The sequence below is a fragment of the Felis catus genome, chromosome A1, assembly GCF_018350175.1.
Source record: "Felis catus isolate Fca126 chromosome A1, F.catus_Fca126_mat1.0, whole genome shotgun sequence".
NCBI lineage: Eukaryota > Metazoa > Chordata > Mammalia > Carnivora > Felidae > Felis > Felis catus.
In genome coordinates this window covers 165,054,850-165,079,141 of record NC_058368.1, presented here as the reverse complement: position 1 = coordinate 165,079,141, position 24,292 = coordinate 165,054,850, and the positions used below count along the sequence as shown (strand labels likewise).

Here is a 24,292-nt window from a genome sequence, read left to right as displayed (position 1 = left end):
TCAGTCCCGATGGATGATGATTCATGTTCTAGGCCTTGTTTGAAAAAAATCCTGTTACAACTTAAAATTCCGAGAACAGTGTTATCACAAGTGGCAGCTTTTTAGATATAGAGGGACAGTATAACTTGTCATCTGAACTAGGACACTTTTGAGAGTAAAAAGGAACATCTCAACAGACTGGACTACAGCTAGATGGTCATCTTAATTAGATGGCCAGAATAGCCCAATATCACTTTTGTGTCTCTGAAATGAATTTATATTAACTGATTTTATCAACCTGAAGAAAAAAAAACAACATTGCCAAAATGTGTACTGAGGATGAGGTGTTAAATGTGAAACATGCATTACGTATAAACTAAAATAATCCTATGGTTATTAAAGCAGACAAAAAGTGCTTGCCATAGAGGTAAATGTAATTTTTTTCTGAGAAATATTTTATACTCTATGACAAAATTTACAAAATGCTAACTTATATTTATAGGACATTTATTTTAATTAGAGTCGAAATGTCTAAGGATATTACACTCCAGATCCAAGTAAATACTCCAAACACTGGCTTGTTATATTAGGATAAAAGTATACTACATGAATAAACCTTACTTTTTCATTGTAAAATACTACTTGTCTGCATAGTGATGATTGCAATTTCCATGTAATAAAAAGTGTAAATTGTTTTGTCAAAAACACCACTTTACTGTCAAGGAAATCCTAAAGCAAATAGATATTCAAGGTAAATTTCTTCAAAGAAGTATTTATATTGAACTCTCCCCCATCTTATATAATAGTATATTAATCATTAATCCTAATTTTGAGATTTTCCTAGAGCATAAACTCTAAATGAAATTTAAATCACAAAGGAAATGAATTACTGCCTTTCACAAGGCTGGAAGATATATTTTTCCAGAAACTTAAAAATAACATGATTAGATTTATATATGTTCCCTTTTCCTTATGCAAAAAATGTAAATGAAAGTTACTAGTAACTACTTAATGAATATATCAGGCTCACAGATGAATACAGATATATGGCACTTGCCAAACTTTACCAAATTGTAATTACTTTTGCTTAGTTCCCATGCTAAAACTGCATAATTTCAATGGGCATCAGAACCTTTAAAACTGCCTCAGTGGGGCGCCTGGGTGGCGCAATCGGTTAAGCGTCTGACTTCAGCCAGGTCACGATCTCGCGGTCCGTGAGTTCGAGCCAGGCATCAGGCTCTGGGCTGATGGCTCAGAGCCTGGAGCCTGTTTCCGATCCTGTGTCTCCCTCTCTCTCTCTGCCCCTCCCCCGTTCATGCTCTGTCTCTCTCTGTCCCAAAAATAAATAAACGTTGAACAAAAAAAAAAAGAACTGCCTCAGTGATTAAACTATGTAGCCAAGGGGTGCCTGGGTGTCTCAGTTAGTTTACCGTCCCACTCTTGATTTTGGCTCAGGTCATTCATGATCTTATTGTTCGTGAGTTGGAGCCCTGCATCGGGCTCTTTGCTGAAAGCGTGGAGCCTGCCTGCTTTGGATTCTGTCTCTGTCCCTCTCCTGCTTGCTTTCTCTCTCTCTCTCAAACATAAATAATATATCACCCCAAAGATTGAGAACCAATGCACTATATAGCTAAAAATAAAATAGATCTTCTATATCCTGTTCCATCTAACAATTTAGCTGAATATTCAAACACCATGTTTTGGAACAAGTATCAGCACTTGGATTTTGTCCACTGATTTAACTTTCCCTTTGTGTACTAAATATGATACATTTGAGATTTGATCTTACATATTCTTGCCTCTTGTGTGGTATTTCCTTTCCCTTTTTCATTTTTTATCTTGATTTTAATTTCAACCTATGGTGATGGATATTTAGATTTCTAATCTCAAATACTGACATTCAATTTGACATGCCAAATATTATCTACAAACATGGATGCTTTAATTACCAACCAATTTGCCTGTCATTGTTTTATATCTATCATCATTGTAGTTCTCAACTCTTTTCACTTTCCACTTCATGAAATTTCCATTAAAACTGTGGCCTTCAATCTATCTGGGGACTTGCAGATAAAAACTGCAATAATGCTTTCAATAAAATTTTTAAAAGCTTCATTTCTTTTGTTATTCCCAAACTTAATGGTTCCATGTGAAAACACAGAAGCACTTTCATAGGTTAGATATGTATTTCTATTGTGAAATTTTCTCAGAATCTACTAAATGTATGTATTAAGAGTTTTAATCAAAATGATCAAGCTCTTCAATAATCAAGACTCTTTTTCTTCTTACCCATTCATTGTTGCTACAGAATATCTCTGTTCTATTCAATTATTAACCTGGACATCTTATAGTTGCTACTTGTGTTTTCTTCTGCTGGACAAGTAGAGCAGTATCAATACAAGAAAAGCAGTGGGGGCCAATATAAACGCAGGTATTAAATGAGACTTCCTTGAGGGAGAAAACGGTTATATGCAAGTTCCATATAAATGACCACATGAGACAAGTCAAGAAGAGTCATTATTCCTAACTTATTAGACCTTGACTTTAGAGATATTCATCTAGGCTATTCTGCCACTTAAAACACAAAAACAAAAACAAAACCCAGAAATAACCTGTTGCCCAGACTAACATTAGTAGAGAAAGGTTCACTCCAACTAACATGCTGAAGTTAAATAGAATTAAATGTCACGCAGGTATAGCAATGAGTATAAATTAAGTTGAGTGGGATTGTGTATTTGTAAAACATAAAGCTATTAGCAAAATTATGAGCTTAATTATGAGCTGTATAAAGTTTTGCATTAAATTATATTACCATTTGCAACACAGAAATTCCCTAAAACTTTACTTAACCCTGTTACGATTCCTTGAAAAACATTTTAATTTATCTTCAAAAGGTATTTTATCCTCTGAGTTTTAAAAAGAACATGAAATAGATTCCACTCCTGTCTGGCCTTCCTAAGTTTAGACTTCTCTCCTATTAAATGATTAAAAATAATTTTAAATAACAAAGCTGCAGCAAGTAATTCATCTTTTCAACATGTCAAGGTTCTTTAAAGCTAAATTGCTTTTAGTAATAGTCGGTTTCAATTACGAATTAACTTTGATTTGTTGCTGTTCTTGTCTGTGGCATTTGACTAGAATGAATAACTGTGGTCTATAAATTCTAGTCTCAAACCTACATCTGGCAATTCATTAGGAATCATCTTTGAGAGACCCAAGAAAACATCAAAAAAAAAAAAAAAAAAACAAGAATAATTCTTCCATGCAAAGCATTCTTAATTTCAAAGGCCCAGTTCAAACACAAATAATCTTTCTCATATTTTAATTTTAACTAAGGTGATTAAGATAAAAATATATTCAAAATTTGGTCCATTTTAGGCCTGAAATAGGACTCTATTAAAGAAAAAATACTAAAGCTAAAACATGTTCCATGATTAATAAATGTTTTAGTCATTTATACTTTATATCTTTTTGTTATACAAACTGCCCCAAGTTGACCTTTTCAGTTTCACATAAAAAAAAAAAAAAAAAAAAGCAAACCGTGGCTTTGCAGTCTGACTTGGAATACAAAGATAGTTGAATTCTCAGTGAAACCTTTAGCTTAGAAATGGAAACTTTCCCATGAGAACTTGTTCAATGAAGCTCATTCACAGAGTTATTTCTGTTCCTCTAGATTTACACTCACAGTTTTAGAATCCCTTTAAGATCATCAACCTAGGATACAGGGGGGACAGTTAACATAAATACATGCAATAAAATTCAAGTCTGTGATACTGGCCAAGCACTCTCACATATTGGGGATACAAAAGAAACTAAATTTAAGTCATCATCAGCAATTCCCAGGTGCTCATGTTTAACAAATGCACTTTTCTTGCTGGATGGGCTCCAGAGATTTTCAGGAAATTCTGCTTAAAATGTCATACCCACTCTACTTCAGTAAGTTCTTCCCATAGTTAATTCGTAGATTTGCATGTACATGTATCTTCATTCTGCAAACGTACACCCTAACATATGATTCTGTGCCTCAACTTCATGTTCTTCCCCCCCTACTTCCTTACTGCAAGTTATAGGTTATCAGAAATTATTGAATATCTACTTCCTTCAGTCCTTCCTTCTTTTATTTTATCTCTGAATGGCTTTAGTTCTCTTGCTATAGGTCCTAGAAACCAAGATCTCTTAGCTAATCTAATAAGAACCATAAAATGTGGTAATTTTGCTACTTCCATTCCATAGACCTTTACACTTAAAACAGGAAAAACTCCACTTTCTCTGCCCCTACATTTGGGATGCTAAGCTGTGATAAACAAAATCAAGGAACATGTAGATTTATGCCATTCTATTCCTTGGTCTCCAACCTTACCAGGGTGAGCCTTCAGTTCCACTTGATAATCCTTTCAAAAGCTGCTTCACATCACTCTCATTCTTCAAAAAAGTCACTAGATTGGAGTAAATGAAGGACAATTACCATGCCTTGTCTTTTTTTGTATTTTTAACATTTAGGAATGCTTGGCCTAAATGCTAGACGAAGGCACTAATTCTCCAAAATTAACGTCTCTCTCCAAGTCTTAAATTTTTCTCTAAGTTCTATTGATCTCAATAGAGGAAAAAAATCGAGATTTGTCAAACACAATTCCTACAATAGTTGGGTACTATTTTATTCTGGCAACATGCTAAGTGTTTTGATATTATCCTATTTATTTCTCACAATATTTCTAGTAAAACAGGTACTATTATTCACATTGTACAGCAGCGAAAGACGATGATTAAACTTTTAAGTAGTCATTCCAAGTTTAAACAGCTAGAATAGGGCATGATGGCATATGTCTGATATCATACATGAATCTGATGACAGAGTTCTACATCTTAATCTTATTAAAATTTTTCCACCTCCTGCACATTTTCTTAGAAATAATTTTTTATGGCTTGAAAATTTGTTTCAAGTGTAATATTTTTTGTAAACCTAATGAATTAAAAATGTGATTTTAGGGGCACCCAGTTGGCTTGGTTGGTTGAGCATCTGACTCTTGATTTCAACTCAGATCATGATCCCAGGGTCATGGGACTGAGCCCCATATCAGGCTCTGCACTGAGCATGGAGCCTGTTAAGATTCTCTCTCTCTCTCTCTCTCTCTCTCTCTCTCTCTCTGTCTCTCTCCCTTTCCCCACTCTCTCTCTCCCTCTAAAAAAAAAAAAGTGATTTTTACATATGGATATTTACAATCTTGACTATATACATTGAATACTGAGGATTTCTTCCCTTTTCCATATAATTAATTGTCTCAAAACAATTTTTGACTACCTCATGTTTCCTCGCTGATATGCAATGCTAAATCTCACTATATCAAGTCTTTCATATATACATAAAACTGTAGTTTCTCCATCCGTTTATTAATTTGTATATTCTAACATTAACATACCATATCATAATTATTAGTCATTATAATATTTATTTATTTATATGTGGTAGGATGTGTTCCCTGATGTTACTAGACCTCCTCAATATTTCTTGGCAATTAAATATTCAAAAAGTAATTATTGCATTGAAATTTGTCCAGGTCATATGGGACATCTTCCAGTACTAGAGATGAGAAAGAATATTATTTTTTTCTAAATTTAGAAACTACAAAAATCTCATGGATTCAAGATTCAAATTAAACTCTAATCATCAAAGATTCAAGTTTCATTTATTCTTATTAAATCACAGAATTTTAGGTATGGAAGGACTTTTAAAGATCATCTACTTGAACTCATTTCTTTTATCTGAGAAGACTGAGACCTGGAGTTGTAAAGTAATTTGCAAAATACCATACAATGAGTGGCAAAGCATGCACTAAAATTACATCTATTAAATAAGTAAAATAGAAAGGTTCTATTCCTAATTCTCATAGTATTTAAGCTAGCTTTGATTTTTCCTGATTTCTGAATTCATTAACCAAAGAGTCAATGATAATTCAACATATAATCATAAGATGACATTGTTTAGCTAATGAAAATAACTCAGAAACACATCATTAAAATAGTTTAATATGCATTTGAATATTTGTATTTGAAGAGTTTAACATGAATTGAACATCATAAAAAGGAAAATAGGAATTCCCCTTCTAGGAAAGGAAGACTATTTCTAGACCAATATTGTCAATCAACAAGCAAAGCTAGATTTGAGTAAATTTAAAAATATCAAGCATAAATAATGAGGGAGCAAAAAAAATAATAAATAAAGAAATAAAAATGCTAACAGAATGTGAACTTGAGGACCCAGTATACTAGAGGAAAGGAAATAGAAGAAAGGTGAGTTTACATTTTGAGCCACACTTCTTCTATTGAGTCCAATGGAGCAGCTGAAAGACTCAAAAGCCAAACAGAAAGTGGCTGCTCAGGAATTTTAATTAGAACAGAATTTCTGACACTCTTAAGACTAGGGTATACAATTTTCAAATTTGTGACTCTGCATGAAGGAGAAATATTAGTAAACAGCCCAGGATTTCACATGTAATCCCTAAAGTGCCATACTCTGCTAGTAAAGATAAAATTGAATTAGACAATTTGTATCAGGGCTGAAGCCCAACTTCTAATCAGTTCAACCTCTAAACAAATGAAGGCAACCTGTCTCTGCTTGACCAGAGCAAAAGTAAATCCTCTCTAGAGGAAGATAACATGAAAATTGTCTCATCAAGTTTTCATATAAACTTTAGAGACTCAAATATAAAACAGCTAAATGCACAAAAAGACAGAATGGATAATAGAGATAATAGAAATAGACCCACAGAAGATCCAGAAACATTATTAGATATAGATGTGATTAATGCTTCAAAAATTGAATAATGTAAAGAATTTTATCAGATTTTTATTAACTCATAAAAATAATCCTAAAACAGAAATTAAAATAACTGAATATAAGTAATCAATACATCATTTTAACAGGAAAACAATTCTGGTGTAAAGGCTGGTTAACTAGAAACCTGAATAAAATATTTAGCCTGACAGACACATGGAAAGTAAAAAGAAGGAAATTACTCAAAAGTACCAGAGATGGACATATGATAAGTGAAATTCAAAGGAAGTATGATAATTACTCATTGTTAGTGCACTTAAAATTCAAGTTAAAGAAAATAAAAATTTTAAACCAGAAAAAATTAAAACACAGGTCAGCTTCAAACAGAAAACAATAAGGTTAAGCTGATTATCCAGCACACTAGAAGCTAGAAAACGGTGAAACAAAATTTTTAAAAAATAAATAGCTCCTAGCCAAAAATTCTCTATCTAGTAAAAATCCCCTCCAATGATGAAAATACAACAGAATTTAAGACAAACAAGAAGAGCAAGTATCTGTCAACAAATCCACACAAAATGGAGTTTTACAGGTGAAAGAAAAACAGTCTCTGATGATACAAGACTCGAAAAGTAGATAGGGAACTACTTCTAATTGAATGTTGACTACGTAAAATAAAAATAGCACCATATGGAGTTTACAATTTCCCAAAACCATAGCACAAAGTGCATAAAGGGAGTTAAATGAAGAAAATGTATTTTATGTTATGTATATATTTTATTTTATGTATGTATGTTATATCTACCAGAAAGGCATAATAGGTTTCGATGTGTTTACATATATCATAGTATCAGTAACTACAATTTCATTTAAAGGGCATAATATATAAGAAGCAGAAAAATCTATAATTGTAATGGGACATTTTGATATATCTCTATAACTTGAAACAAACAAAAATGTTAGAAGGGAGTTGAACATTTATTTAACATGATGAACAAAAGGGAATAATAGAAAAACAGACTGTCCAAAAAAGACATTAAAAAGTAGGAGAAGACTTTATTTGGAAAATATTTTCATTGTATCTTTGAACTCTGAGTAGTTCTTAGAAACGAGGGTTACAGAGCCAGAAATTGATTTGGCCCTCCAAACTGTATGTGGTAGCACAAGTAGTTTGAAGAGCTCTCTCCCCTTGCTTGGCCCTGAAGCAGTGAAGGGCAAGTCCATGAGATTTTGCCTATCAGCAAGCATACAGTTAGAGTAACAACTCCCACTCTTTGAAAGTACACTCTTTCCCTAAAAGCAGTTTTATTGATACTTTCTTTAGTTGGCACTGGATGAGAAGTACTCTACTCCTGGGCTCCCCTACAAGTAAGTGAGAGAAAACGAAGAGTACTATGCCAACAAACTTTAAATAAAAACTCACTGCTTCCGCAGTCTCTGGATTTCTCTTCCCATATAAATTGCAATCTGCTGATAGGCTAAGGTTTGCAATGCTGGTTTTATATGCTGCTTTTTCAACCCCCGCAGTGAGGAATTTAATGACTCTCTTTGCAAATTGGTGTATTTGTCATGTTTAAATTCCTTTAAACCTTAAACCGAATTTTTATACAATTAGAAAAGTTTGAACTAATAACCTTTTATATGCACATATATGTATATAAAAGAAATATAATTTGGGAAGCTTGAGCTAATTTACTTTATCCTTGATAATGCCTAATTCCACATAATTTCAAAATGTTTAGACAGGAGCCATTATTACCTGATTAAGATCATAGCAATCATTTTCTACTGTAAAGAATACTAATTTTGATAGCTACTTCATGTCTCCAAAGCCAGATGTGGAATAGAGGAAATGAAATTTCCACCTCTTCTGTACTAAAAGATAGGAGAAAAGAAAAAAAAATGTGAGAGGTATATTCTTCTTTAAGTACAAGAAACAAGTATATGAGAGTCATTCTGCATTAGGTACGGTGAAGTATTAACTTACTATCCTACAAATAACAACTATAAACATTTCAGCAAATACTTAACAAACATAAAAACATTTACCCACCTACCTCTCTGCAAAAATGCCCAAAAAGCTCTAGAAAATAAACTACAGTAGGCAAATTTTTTGCAGACGAGTTAAAACTTTACAGAGAATTAGAGCATGGGATAAGATTTTTATAGCTTTAGCCTGCAGGCAGTTGCAATATAGTGCAGAGTGCTGGAAACTCCAATGGAAGTCATGGGAACTTTCTGTCCTGCAGAGGTAAAGGCAAGGAACCGAGTCAAACCACTGCTGTTGGAAAGTGAGGGGGAATATCACTGAAAGAGAGAAGCGGATAAGAGAAATCCCAGATTCTCTGTATAAATTTTACCCACATTCTGCTGATCCCCGAATCAAGTATGCATGAGGTATACCAGAAGAGAATGTGGCTAAGTCAAAAGAAATGAGCTGAGATATGAGGTGATGCATACTGCAATTGTGACAAAGTTAGAAATTTGGGTCTAACTAAATTAATTGCTTGCTGAAACACAATTAACAGGACCAAAATTTAACAGACCCAGATGTTGCAATTATAAAAAATGACTTGAAGATATTTATTATACCTACATTAGATGAGGTAGTGAAAAATATGCTCATAATGAACACAAAGATAGAAATATAGGAAATATATAGTTAAAAAATGGAAATCCTAGAAATGAGAAATACACAATGAAAATCGGCTGGGATAATTAAGAATGCAGTAAAGATAATGGGAGAGTCAGAAATTTGCATATGGATCAATAAAAATTATCCAATCAGAGTGAAACAGGAAAAAATGGAAAAAATAAGCAGACAATAACAAAAATCTAAGAAGTGTTAACATAGTATAATAATAATGAGGTAAAAACATTTGACCAAATAAAGATGAAATATTAATGATGTGTAAAAATGTATCTTTATACATTCAAGAAACTGTGAAGCCAAACAGGAAAAACGCACAAAAAATTCACATATATGTATATCATAGTTAAACTACTGAAGAACAAAGATAAATAGAAAATCAATCTGGAAATGAACCAAAGAAAAATATATTGTATACATGACAGTCTAAGTAGAAAGTTCAAAAGAATCTACAAAACAACTACATAAATGTAACTAGAAAGGCCATGGTACACACAGTTAATCTATAAAATCCAACACAGCAAGAAAGTTGAAAAATGAAATTTCTAAAACTTCTATTTACAACAGTGTCAAAAACAAACATAAAAATTTTTAAAAGATGAGAATGGTATTATATGGAAACATAAAATATTGGTTATAAATTTAAAAAATGCAAAATAAATGGAAAAATATATTATCCACATGGATTAGAAAAGTGAGTATCATTAAGATGTTAATTTTACCTCAATTGACCAGTATATTTGAACGTGACAACTATCAAATTTATGTCGGGAATTTTTAAATGGCAATCTATTCCAAAATTTATATGGAAAGTCACACAAATAAGAACTAAAGCAATTTTTACAAAATCTGTGAACTTAGGATACTTGATTTTATGAACTACTCTTATGAAGCATTCATGAAAAAAAGCGTGGTTGGTATAATATAAATTAATTAAAAATAAGAGATTGTCTAGAAACAACATATGCACATATATGTACATAGATTATATATATATATGTATATATGTATACACACACGTACATAATTGATTTTTTAAAGTCGCCAAGATAATTCAAGGTTGAAAAATAAGTCTTTTCCATGACATTTTGTTAGAACTGGATATCTATATAAAAACTTTTCAATATCTATTCTTATCTGAAAAGACCACGGGTCATAGACTTAACTATAAAAGTTAAAGTTATAGGGGGTCCTGGGTGGCTCAATCGGTTAAGTGTCCAACTTCGGCTCAGGTCATGATCTCTCAGTTTGTGAGTTTGAGCCCCGCGAAGGGCTCTGTGCTGACAGCTCAGACGCTAGAGCCTGCTTCAGTTTCTGTGTGTCTCTCTCTCTCTGCCCCTACCCCCCCCCTCAAAAATAAACATTAAAACTTTAAAAAAGTTAAAGCTATTAGCTTATAGAAGAAAACATAGAAGAATTCTTATGATCTGTGGTTCGGTGAATATTTTTAAATAGTGCACAATGAATACAAACAATAAAAGAAGAAAAATTGATAATGGACTTCATCAAAATGAACAAAAGACACTTCTAAACAAAAGACACCATTAAGAAAATCAAAAGTCAGGCCATGAATAGAGAGAAAATACTTACTATGCATAAATAGTCAGAGGATTTTTTTTAAGTTTACTTATTTATTTTGAGAGAGAGAGAGAGAGAGAGAGAGAGAGACAGCAAGCATGGCAGAGGCAGAATGTGAGGGAGAGAGAGAGAATCCCAAGCAGGCTTGGCGCTATCAGCTCAAAGTATGACATGGGGCTTGATCCCACAAACCATGATATGGTGACCAAAGCTGAGATCAAGAGTCAGACACTTGAGCAACTGAGTCACTCATGTGCTCCACAGTCAGAGGATTTGAAACCTAAATATATACTGTGTTCTTAAAACACAATAGGCAGGGTGGGGGGGGGCACCTGGGTGGCTCAGTCGGTTAAGCGTCAGACTTCGGCCCAGGACACGATCTCGCAGTTTGTGAGTTCGAGCCCCCCATTGGGCTTTGTGTTGACAGCTCAGAGCCTGGAGCCTGCTTCAGATTCTGTGTCTCCCTCTCTCTCTGCCCCTCCCCTGCTCATTCTCTGTCTCTCTCTGTCTCAAAAATAAATAAAACATTAAAAATATTTTTTTCAAAAACACAATAGGAAGAAAAATAAGCCAATTTGAATAGTGGACAAAACCCTTGAAAGACGAAAAGAAGATATACAAATGACCAATGGTCACATCATTGCTCCATAGAATTAGTGTTCAACTAATTGCAAGTTAGAACCACATAAGATAATTCTACATGAGTGTGCATGCACATGCAAATGCACATATACATGCGTGCAAACACAAACACACACACACAAACTAGAATGACTACATTTTTAAAAATTCTGAATATACTAAGTATTGGAGAGCTCATTAAATGACTAGAACTCTCAAAAACTGGGTAGAATGTAAAATATCATTATAACTTTGGAAAACTGGCAGTTTCTTTAGTTGCATATACACCTTCCATATAGATTAGCCATCCACTCCAAGTATGTATCCAAGATTAACTAAAGTATATGTGAACCTAAAGACTTATACATCAATTTCTTCAGCGGTTTCATTTACAATATCCGAAAGTTGTAAATAACCCAAATATTCATCAATAAGGAAATAAATAAACAAAATATGGTATAATAGAATACCAGCCATCTAAAACGGAATGACATATTAATATATACATCATGGAGGAACCTCAACATCACATTTCACTCATCATTGTGATGAGTGAACAATCAGATACAAGGACCACATACTATAGAATTCTGTTTATACAAAAATTCTTAAAAATTCAAAATATTCTATATAACAAAAAAGCATATCGGCTGTTGCTGAGGTCTGAGTGGGTGGAGAAATGAACAGCAACTGGCCCAGGGGGACCCTTTTGAGAGTGATGGAAATGTTCAGTACTGTGACTGTGGCTATGGATTCTGGTATGTCTATTTCTGCCAAAACTCATGAAATTAAACAGTGTAAATGGATATATTTTATTTTATGTTACTATAAAATTAGATGGTCAATATCTGCATTTACACGTGACGTAAAGGGGTGATGATAAAACCTTGCTGCTCTTAAAGAGTCCTGATGTGTTGGGGAATATGTGAGACTTGACATGTCACCCTATATTTTATGGTGTGGTTGTGATGCATGTACAAAACAAAATATTTTGGAACGTGCACAGACTTTGAAATCAGCGAGATGCACATTTCAGTTTTATTTGGATACTTTTTAGACCTTGGAAGCCTCAATTTCCACACCTATAAAACAGAGGTAGGTTGTACTACCATATTGTAAGATAACTTTAGGTCAAACAGAGCTCAGTTTGAATCCTTAAACTGTTATTAGCCTGTGCAAATTTCTCCATCTTTTTCTTTCTTCAAATTAAAAATGGCCATAACACTTAGCCATAAAATTGGTCTGAGGATTTATTGAGCTGGCAAATGAAAAGTAACTAATAAAATGTCTGGCATATTACAAGAGCTCAATAAATTAGTTTTCCTCTTCCCTTTTTGGTAATATCAAGAGAGCTAAAATACGATATGAAGCAGTTGGCAAGATGTTAGCATTGGAAAGAGATTTCTCTTAGTGTAGACAAACTTATTTTCATATTTTGAAAGAATAACAGCTAAGGCTTCAATTGTTGAATCTTAATTTACTTTCCTCATTTACCCAAAGGTTTGAAGGGCAGACTTCAAACAGACACATTCTTTAAGACCAAATATTTAAGTAAAGTTTACCTGAAATACCTAAACCTTTGAAAATATCTCAGAGGGGAATTCCATTCCTAGCAGTATGACAGAAAGATACCCAGGAGGTACTTCTTACTAGAATAATACTTGATCCTAGATAATTTACAACAAATACACTTCTAAGGCACTGTTGTAAGCAAAGGAAATGTCCAAGGACAAATACAAATAAAAATAAGTCAGCAAGGTAAAACTGACACTTGAAAACTAGTGCACACAGAAATCAGACTGCATTCAGGAAAATGGCAATATCATATTGGAAATGGAAAAACTAGGCTGCTATTCTCTACCAAAGAGACAGAAGGTGGACCCTGAAATTGTCCCATGTGTCTATAAATATTTAGGAGAATTAGAATAGGTTCACTTGGTAACTTCCCCTGGATTCTGAAACAGAATTTCCAAATCCTCTCAAAAGAAAGGCATCACAATTTGATTCCTTAACGATGCAAGAGAGAGGTCCAACAAAGCTCAAAAGTTGGCTCTAGTGAAAAGGCTAATAAAAAGAAAATCTTCTCTAAAGACTGACAAAAGAGGGAAAGAGCATACAATGAAATCATATTGGAAAAGAGGACAAACTAAAGAAAAAAAGTTAATGAGAGTATTATGAAAACATCAGTGTCAGTAAAGACTAACATGTTATAATTAAATGGGAAAATGCTTTTTAATAGATAATTTAATAAAACTAATTAAAAAGAAGTCATGAGGTGGGGACGCCTGGGTGACTCAGTTGGTTGAGTGTCTGTCTGACTCTCGATTTGAGCTCAAGTCATGATCTCAGATTCATGGGATTTAGCCCCAAGTCACTTAAGATTCTCTCTCTCTCCTCTCTCTCTCTCTCTCTCTCTCTCTCCCTCTGTCCCTATCCCCTACTCTCATGCATTCTCTTTCTCTAAAATAAAAAAAAAAATAAGAATTTTTTTTTAAATGTCATGGGAATAAAAGGTACAGTATAGGGAATATAGTCAATGGTTTGTAATATCATTGCATGGTAACAGATGGTAGCTACACTTGTGATGAGCATAGTGTAATATATAAAAATGTAAAATCACTGTTACACATCTGAAATTAGCATAACATCATGTAACTATACTCAAATAAAAAAGTAAAAATTAAAATTAAAAATATAAAAAAGAAATGTAAAATTTCTATAATCACTGTATAAATGGAGTCTGTGATTTAAAATTTCTTACAAAGAAGAAACCAGGCCCAGATGGTTTTACAGGTAGGTTCAAGCAAAAGTTCAAGTAAGTTATAATTACAACCTTAAGCAAGTTCTTAAACAGAATAGAATAGAGGAAGGGAAGCCAACTTAGTTAATAAGTCCTATATTACCTTGATATCAAAATCAAACAAGGACCTTGAGACGCAAAAATCTAAAACACAATATTAGCAACAACATATAAAAAAATAGGGATATATCTTAGGAATGCATAGTGGCTTCACATTATAAAATTCATAAGTATAATTTATCTCATTAACAGGTTATGAAGGAAAAATCTAAACTCTCATTTGAAAAGAATCAGAAAAAAATGCATGGGGGCGCCTGGGTGGCTCAGGTCATGATCTCACGGTTTGTGACTTCAATCCCAGCGTAGGGCTCTGTGCTGACAGCTCAGAGCCTGGAGCCTGCTTCAGATTCTGTGCCTCCTTCTGTCTCTGCCCCTCCCCCACTTGTGTTCTGTTTCTATCTCAAAAATAAATAAATGTAAAATAAATTAAAAAAACACACATGACAAAATTTATGAACTATAAATTTATCATCCCCTAGAAAACTAGGGATAGGAGGAAACTTTCTTCCTAAATTCTATCAACACTCAGCAAATATGATTTCTTCTGTGAAAATACAGAATTATTTCTTTAGATCAACATCAAGACAAAGACGACTATTATAGCAGGCTCTTTGTAAATATGTACTAGAGATCTTTGAGAAGAAAAAGTCAGACTCTTATTATTAATGAATTATATGGCTATTTATATAATGCCCCCTAAAATTTATTCATAGACAAATTATATTTATTAGAGTTGTTTAAGAATTTAGCAAGGTTGTGAATATTGGCATAAACAGCAAACTGAAATTCTATTTATCAGTAAAAATAGTTACAAAACATTTAAAACAATATTTGATAACAGAACTATAAGGTATCAAGGGCTGTAGTAAACAAAATATATACAAAAACTTTGAAGATAAAATGTGAAACATACTGAAAGATGTTAAAAGATCTAAATGAGTGAGGTAATACACCCTTTAGAAGACAGGTATAGTCCATACCACAAAGATTGATCTATTGAATCCATACATTTACAGCTAAACCACATAGTTTTTTAAAGGAAATTAACAATAATGATGTTGATACAACTGGATATCCAAATAGAACAAAAAAATTAAAATGTAATCCATACAGCAAGCATCCACAATAACCCATTTAATACAGACTAAATATTTCAATTTGAAAAAGAAAAAATTTAATTCCTAGAAATGCAGAACAGTATTTTTATATCTGTATGTTAGGGAATGATTTATGTTATTAAAAATAAAACAAATATGAACTATAAGTAAAAGCATTAAGTAAATTTAAGATTTATGTTTATCAACAAATACCATAAAGAAATTTAAAAAGCAAGTCACACATTTTTAGAAGACATTTTCAAAATTCTATAACTGAAGAATTTACAGAATATATATATGGGATTGTGGTGGACATGAAGACGGCTGTAATGTTATTTGTAATGCTGAAGCTTATTTGTTGATACACAGGCTTACCAATGTTCATTTCATTATTAAGAACATGAGATGTATGTGTATCTGTATTACCCCCATTTTCATGTATTTTATATATCAAATATGTCATAGTGATTTTCTCAGTTATCCCACAGGAATCCCTTACATTATTCTTACATTATTCTAGAATTTAACATTTCCAAAAATGCTACGGAATTTTAAAAGGCAAGTACAAAAATTGAAGCAAAATAAATAATGAACCGGTAATAATTTCTATTTTCTAGAGAAATTTAAATTTAGAGTTTAAGTTCAAGCAAGGTTTATTTCATCAATTTTTTAAATTCTCATTCACTACATTTTTCACACTGATTTTGCACCTTGAGTTCAGATGCTGAGTTTCTATTTACTTTTCAGTATGCCGTGTTCAGCTGATGTCCAATCCTGCTGATGTCTCTAGGCTAATAGATACAACATTTGGCACATGGACATCAATACACACAAAGCACACTGCCAGCACCAGCAGCTTGCACAATCTGTGCTTTGAAATTTACATTGATCATAATTACCGCTCCACCTGTATTAAATAAAGCTCTTCTAACCTTAGGAACAAAAGTGGCTTCCCAAAGTATCAGTAGTAGCGCAGTAAGTACATGTAAAGAAACGGGGAACAACAAAGTACCTTTCAACATATAATTTAGTGTAATCACAACACCTTGTTGCTTTTTTTTAATAGAGCAAATATGTCTATTTGCGTATTAGGGATTTTTGTGTGTTTATCAAAATGTTATGATCTGTACCTTGGGTGAGTCTGTAAAGAGATTATCTGCAGTATCTCAATGATTTCTAGGATCCATAGTTATTCAAATAGTCCTCATTTATTGAAGGTATCTTCATTTCCAATAGTCAGGGTGCTATGTATAACAGATACGAAACCGCCTGATGTGTCTCTGAGTATGCTCCTTAAATAGAGAAAGGAAATAAGCAGAAACTACCTGTCTTGCTTTGCTGAGTAGAGATTCAAGGATAACTTATCAAAAATGATAAGAAAGATTCAAATCTAGCCAACCTTTTATTGATTTTTCAGTGCTACTTGTGAAAGGATATATTCCTAAATATCAGTAGTCTCTTGGATGAACTCTGTGCACATTTTCTCACTGACATCTTGGTAGATTATTCTTATTAAGATAAATTGGGGATGGGGCACCTGGGTGGCTCGGTTAAGTGTCTGACTTGGACTCAGGTCATGATCTCATGGTTTGTGGGTTTGAGCCCACATTGGACTCTGTGCTGACAGCTCAGAGCCTGAAACCTGCTTCGGATTCTGTGTCTTCCTCTCTCTCTGCCTCTCCGCTACTTGTGCTCTGTCTTCCTCCATCTCTCAAAAATGAATAAATATAATAAAAAAATTAAGAAAAGAAAAATTAGGGGTACCTGGGTGGCTGATTCAGTTAATTGTCTGACTCTTGATTTTGGCTCAGGTCCTGATCTCACAGTTCATGGGTTTGAGCCCCATGTCAGGCTTGCTGCTGTCAGCTCTGAGCCTGATTCAGATCTTCTTTCCCCCCTCTCTGCCCCTCTGCTGCTTGCTTGCTCTCTCTCTCTCTCAAAAATAAAAACAAACTTGAAAGCAAGAAAGACAGAAAGAGAGAGAGAGAGAGAGAGAGAGAGAGAGAGAGAGAGAGAGAAAGAAAGAAAGAAAGAAAGAAAGAAAGAAAGAAAGAAAGAGAGAAAGAAAGAAAGAAAAGAAAAAAGAAAAATCAAGGTGTTAGAATTCATGGTGACAAAATGCCTTTCTTCTACCTTACCTACATTTTCTGGCTTTGCAGTAGACCAGAGAACAGCCAGATAATATAGGGAATATAAGAATATAAAACTAGAAAACAAGGCAAAAATAAAATAAAATAATGAAATATAGTGAAGTTATTAAATAATAAAAACTTAATTTTAAGATGTGATAACAGAAAATGATAAGCCAGTTTGAGGACTTCATTTTAATTCCACAATTTTCTATGCTTTCTAGGCTCTGAGCATCCAAACCTCTGTTTATACTGCACTTCTAGAGCTCTCCTCTCTGTCCTCCCCCACTCTCTACTTCACATGACCTATCTAAAATAAACTCATCATTGAAGTCCTATAAATATCTCTGAACTCTGTGATCACTTCACTGACCACAATCCCCATCAACAATTCATAATGGCTTTAGTGCCCTCCCTTTGGGTCCTATAGCACTATATTTACCATCACAAACACCATCATTTATTAAGTAGTTTGATATTACAATGTAATGTCTGTTTTCCCAAGTAGGTGGTAAGCTCCCTTAAAACACCAAACAGCTTGTTCATTACTTTTTCTCTTGTGGTCACAATACCTGATACATAATAGAACTCATTAGTTCATTATATTTCTCCAAAGTAATGCATAAAATTGTAGCCTTTTCTATACTACCTGACATGAAGGTTTATTGCTTAAAAGTAAAAGGTAGATTTTGTTGATAGTCTTATCTTTATAATGCTTTGGACAGAGAGGAGACATTCTTCATTATGAGTTACATCTCTAGAAAAAGTATTCAAAGTCAAATAGATTAAGACTTAAACACTGATATCACTGGGATCTGTATTCATAACAAGTACCCTATTCCCAAACTTTTACAAAAATGAGCAGACACATCAAGTACTTACTTATATGATTAATTAGCAGTCATACAAATTTATCTACTCTCATCAAGACAGGGGAAGAGATTTAGAGGACAAATTGTCTTTGAAGAAAGTAATTTAAAGGTCCCAGCAGGAATTGCCAGGTCAGGGGGAGAAAAATATAGAAATCATGAGTTTGGGTATTGCTAATCTCATCTATCTTTCTACACTGACTATGGCTGAGATCTCAACCTCTTTTTCTCATAAGAGAAACAATAAGCATAATTCAAATAATATTTAATATGATACGGACTCATTTTTCACATAACGATCTTCTTTAATATGTATCCCTATTTTCTGGAACAAATCATAATATGAGGTATTTTATCATGGAGGTTGTGGAATTCATAGAATTTCTTGGTGGAACGTCAACAGGTGCCGTGAGGGCAATTTTGTGGAGACTTACAGTCATTTGGTTTTTTAAATAAAATTACCTGTTTCTCATAAATGATTTTTCCTTTGTTATTTCCTCAGAATTAGTTGGGTGACATGTCATGTTCTCACTACCTGTTGTATCACAAAGAACAGGACTGATGCAGTTGGAATGCTCTCTGTTAGGGTGAATCACTGTAAGTTGAGGTCTTTGTGTATTTGGTTTCAAAGTGAAAAATTCATGAACTAAAACATTAAAATGTTCTACAGGAAGGTTCTATACATTTTTATATTCATAAGAAATTTTTATGTAGCCACAATAATAAAAATAAAATATGCCATTGAATTTTGGGCCCTAACATACCATTATTTCTTTCTCAGACAATGAGGTACAAAGCTTATAATTCCATTTACTGCCTTTCATTTTCAAACTCCTACTGCTAAAAAGCAATCAAGCAAACAATGCAGGTAGCACTGGCATTATATACATTATTAGTCTTTTCTTGGCAGAGGCACTTTACTTCCAATCTAACAGGAAATACCGCTGGAGCCACTTAGTTTGGTCAAGAATACAAGTTTTTCTAGTGTATTAAATGTCCTAAAGATTAGATTTTTTCAAAAGCAATTTTTGTTTGTTTGTTCAGATGAAAACACTTGAAATACAGTTGCTACCAATGGTAAACCATAAAACTCTTCGGTCAGACAAAAAGGAAATAACTTATTTATCACATTGTTTAACATTGCTATCTTCAGCCTAGGCAATGTCTTTCATTCTGAAAGAACCCCAAATACTTCATACAATTTCCATAATACACAAACAACATTATGATATATAGATATCCACTGTACAGAAAAGAAAACAGTAACAATTTAGTTTACTGTAATCAGGCTCAGAAGATTTAAATAGAGAAAATAAAACTTGTCTCAAAGGAATTGTAAGAAATTTACTGAGGAAAATAGTAAATAATGATGCTGAACTCAAGCCAATACCTTAAGTTATCCAGATAAAAATGTTCTGAATTCTTCATTGCTTCCCTAGTTATCCTTTCCTTCATTATATACACCAGATATGCACATTCCTAGCTATCTTTTCCAGTGTTAGAGCTAAATTACACATGTAGACTTTGTAGTTGGCCATGAACTTCTCATTTATGCAGAAACAACTTTGCAGTTATTTGTTACACAAACCTATTGAGAGTGTACTAGCCTGCTGGCTTGTGTGAACATTTTGTTGAACAGCTGCTCTGGCTTTAAAATTTGGACTTTCCAAGTGCTGTCTGAAATACCAACAGAAAATGTAGAAGGTACAGTAAAGAATGTTTGCTTATATGCCATCATTTCTAACTTAAAATTCATATTTCTTTCTTTCTAAATTAAGGGAACACTAGTGAAAGATACCTGGAAACTTTTGGCTTCATAACATTTTTTAAAATGTTTATTTATTTATTTTGAGAGAGAGAAAGGGAGAGGGAGAGTGCTAGTGAGTGCAGGGAGGGGCAGAAAGAGAGGAAAGGACAGACTCCCAAGCAGGCTCTGCCCTGTCAGCACAGACCCCTATGCGAGGCTCCAATTGTGAGATCATGACCTAAGCCAAAATCAAGAGTTGGATGTTTAACCGACTGAGACACCTGGATGTCCCATGGCTTCATAACCTTTAAAACTGCATGGGGTACCCAGGTGGCTCAGTGGATTAAGCAACTGACTCTTGGTTTCGGCTCAGGTCATGATGTCACAGTTCGCGAAGTCAAGCCCCGCATCGGGTCATGCATTGACAGGGTGGAGTCTGCTTGGGATTCTCTCTCTCTCCCTCTCTCTCTGCTCCTCCTATATGCGCTCTCTCTCTCTCTCTCTCTCTCTCTCTCTCTCTCTCTCTCTCAAAAATAAATAATTTTAAAACTGTATTAAAGCATGCATATGTGTGTATATGTATATGTATACACCTTCTATATCTGTATGTGTATAAGTACACAGATATCTCAGCGGTAAAAATTGGGGACATAGTAACAACTATAAACAAGAAAGAATGTAAATTATTAAAATAAAATAATAAAAGCTACAAATTAGTAAGATACTTCAGGAGAGCACACTGTGAAAATATTCATACAAAAGGATGTTGTTGGGAGTTTTCTTTTTTGAATCATGAATAATTGTATAACCTAAAAGTTTCCGAAATAGGGTTTGTTTAAAGAAGTAGTGCTGATTTACAGGAAATAATATGTTGTACATCTAAACAATGGGAAATTACATAACCATTACAAGCAATATTGTAGGAAAAATTTCTACACTGAATTATGCAATGGATGAGTAAGTTACAAAGAAGAATTTTCAATACGATGTGTATAATGGCATGAAAATACTGTGTGTGACACACACACAGAGAATATGTGTGTGAAGACACAGTGTATTTAATTACAGCTTTGTAATAACAAAATCACCCTCCAATTCCAGTGGTTTATTACAATATTTGTTTCTCGTTTATATTATGTGGCAGCTGCTGTGGGCTGGGTGCTGTAGCTCTATTACATTTCTGTGGCTGCGTAACAAATTAACACCACTGTAGTGTCTTAATCAACTCATTTATCATCTCACAGTTCTCTGGAGTCCGAAGTCCAAGGGAACCCAATTGGGTTCTCTGCTTATGGGCTCCCAAGGCCCAAGTCAAGTCTTTGCCAGTTGGAGTTTTCATCTGTAAATTGAAGTAAATAATCTTCCTCCAACTTCATTCATTTTTCATATAATTCAGTGGCTCAAAGTCGTAGATATGAAGCCCTCTTTTTTTTTTGCAAGCTGTCAGCCTTTTTCTTTCAAAGTGTCAGGGACCACTCACCAACTAGAGGCTGCTCTTAGGTCCTTGCCCTGCTGCCTCTTTCGCCTCAATGATAGTGAATCTTCCTTATATTGAGTTTCTCTCATGCTTTCAATATCTCAGATTTCTTCTTCTACTGTGTCAGAAAAACTCTGCTGTGAAAGGGCTTACATGATTAGTTAACCCCAACTGGATAACCTCCCTGTTTTAAAGTCAACTGATTAGAAACCTCAATTACATCCTCAAAATCCGTTTTGGCTTGTACCAGAATATAATCATGAGAACAACATCAGGAGGTCATGGGGACCATCTTAGAATTTTCCATAGCACAAGCTCTCTTCCATTTTTTTTCTCATTCCAGAATTCAGGGACCTCACTGAAGGAGCAGCCCCAATATGAAACATTTCTTTCTAGTTGAAGAGAGAAAAAGAAGGACAGCAGGAAAAAACACACAATGTTTCAATAGCTTTTGCTCAGACAAGGTGAATATCATGTACCTTCCATGACATGAGCCAAAGTAAGTCACAGGAACCAAGACAAAGTCAATGAGCAAGGATGTATACTTTGCCACAGGAGGAACACAGATGACATGGCAACTTGACTTAAATAGGCAGGAGGGTAGGATAATACTTGGGAACAGTAATTCAATCTAATAGGCACAGGGAGAGAATCCCAGAAATATTCTTACTAAAATGGAACAATGTTTAGTCTTGGATGAGATAAACATGATTTTTTATTTTTTTATTATGTGTTCCTATATTATTTATATTTTTCAGAAATTGGTGACTTTTTATAACTGAGAAAAAGAAAAGCACACTATTTTGACATAATATAAAGTATAAGTCACAGAGTTAGGAATTTTTCAAATCTGCTTTGCAGATGAGGAAAGTGAGTCCAGGGGAAGCTGTGCCCTTTTCGTTGGTTACAAGTAGGCTCTATTTTTATTTATTTAAAAAAAATATTAATGGTTATTTAATTTTGAGAGAGAGAGAGAGAGAGACAGAGCATGAGCAGGGGAGGAGGAGAGAGAGAGAGGGATACACAAAATCTGAAGCAGGCTCCAGGCTCTAAGCTGTCAGCAGAGAGCACGATGTGGGGCTCGAACTCTAGAGTAGTGAGATCATGACCTGAGCTGAAGCCGGACCCTCACCCAACTGAGCTACCCAGGCACTCCTAATAAGTAGGCTTTATGAACTGTGTTTTGTTTCTAAAATATTTTAAAATATGTTTTTAAATTTAATCTTTGATTAATCTTACATAAGAATTGTTATTACCTATATTTTCTTTATAGGAAGAAATGAGGTTCAGAGATTTTTAATGAAACTTCCATGACAAGAATTAGAAAACAGGTATTTTATACTGGATTATATGCCCTTCTGAAATGCTATCATGTTTCTCACTTACATACAAATTAGTAAGAATATCTTAGAGCACCTGGGTCGGTTAAGTGTCAGGCTCTTGATTTCAGCTCAGGCATGATCTCACGGTTCATGGGATCAACATGCACTGACAGCTGTCTCTCTCTATCCCTCCCCACTCATGCACATGTGCTCTTGCTTGCTCTCTCTCTCTCTTTCAAATAAATTTAAAAATCCCCAATTAATAATAATATCTAATATTTATGGGCACGTACCACATTCTGGGCACTGCACTAAGTATTCACAGTGTTCACTGGAAACTCTTCTTTTTCTTCCTGTATTTGTACATCACTCTTAGAATACACCATATCAGTCCAGTAATGAATAAGGAGAGGGGCACCTGGGTGGCTCAGTCGGTTAAGCATCCGACTTTGGCTTAGGTCATGATCTAGTGGTTCATGAGTTCAAGCTCATTGTTGGACTCTGTGCTCACAGCTCAGAGCCTGGAGCCTGCTTCGGCTTCTGTGTCCCCCTCTCTCTCTCTGCCCCTCCCCTGCTCATGCTCTGTCTCTGTCTCTCAAAAACAAATAAACTTAAAAAAAGTTTTAAATAAATAAGGAGAAAAAATAACTAAAGTGCTCAACTGTAAACAACATTTTTCTTAGCACTTCAACTACAATTTGAGTAAAAGGAGGCAACAATATCAAAATATAAGCATCAGTGTGTTATGCATTAACAGAGGTGCTATGTCCTCAGGCTGTACCCTCTACCGTTTTGCAACTCTCTTTAATCTATACTCGGCAATCCATTGAAACATTGGCAAGAAACTCACATTAGATTATGCTTTGTGGATGCCCACCTTCTCCCTTTGGCAGTGCTAAAGACCTATCTTTCTTATATAGTCCATTATCAATTCAGTCCCACATTCATAACACTTCTTTCAAAACGTCTCACTAACTTCTTCCTGAAAGTGGAATGATACAGGGCTAAAACTAAGGTAAGAAGTGGGGATTTTTCAAATGTGCTTTATAGATGAGGAAAGTGAGTCCAAGAGAAGCTGTGCCCTTTTCATTTGTTATAAGTATACTGCTATAAGTAGGATTAATAAACTACATTTTGTTTCTAAAATATTTTTAAAATATATTTTTAAATTTAATCTTTGATTAATCTTATACA

At 34.0% G+C, this 24,292-nt stretch overlaps 1 long non-coding RNA gene across 1 annotated transcript in view; it reads right to left on the bottom strand.

Moving 5' to 3' along the window:
- Positions 1–1,531: 1,531 nt before the first annotated feature.
- Positions 1,532–24,292, bottom strand: part of LOC123379273 — a 407,173-nt gene continuing 384,412 nt past the window's right edge. The window contains exons 8-9 of the long non-coding RNA XR_006583537.1: positions 8,508–8,623; positions 1,532–4,415 (exon numbers count right to left, since the gene is read on the bottom strand). This is a non-coding gene — a long non-coding RNA (uncharacterized LOC123379273). The remainder of the gene's footprint in view (positions 4,416–8,507; positions 8,624–24,292) is intronic.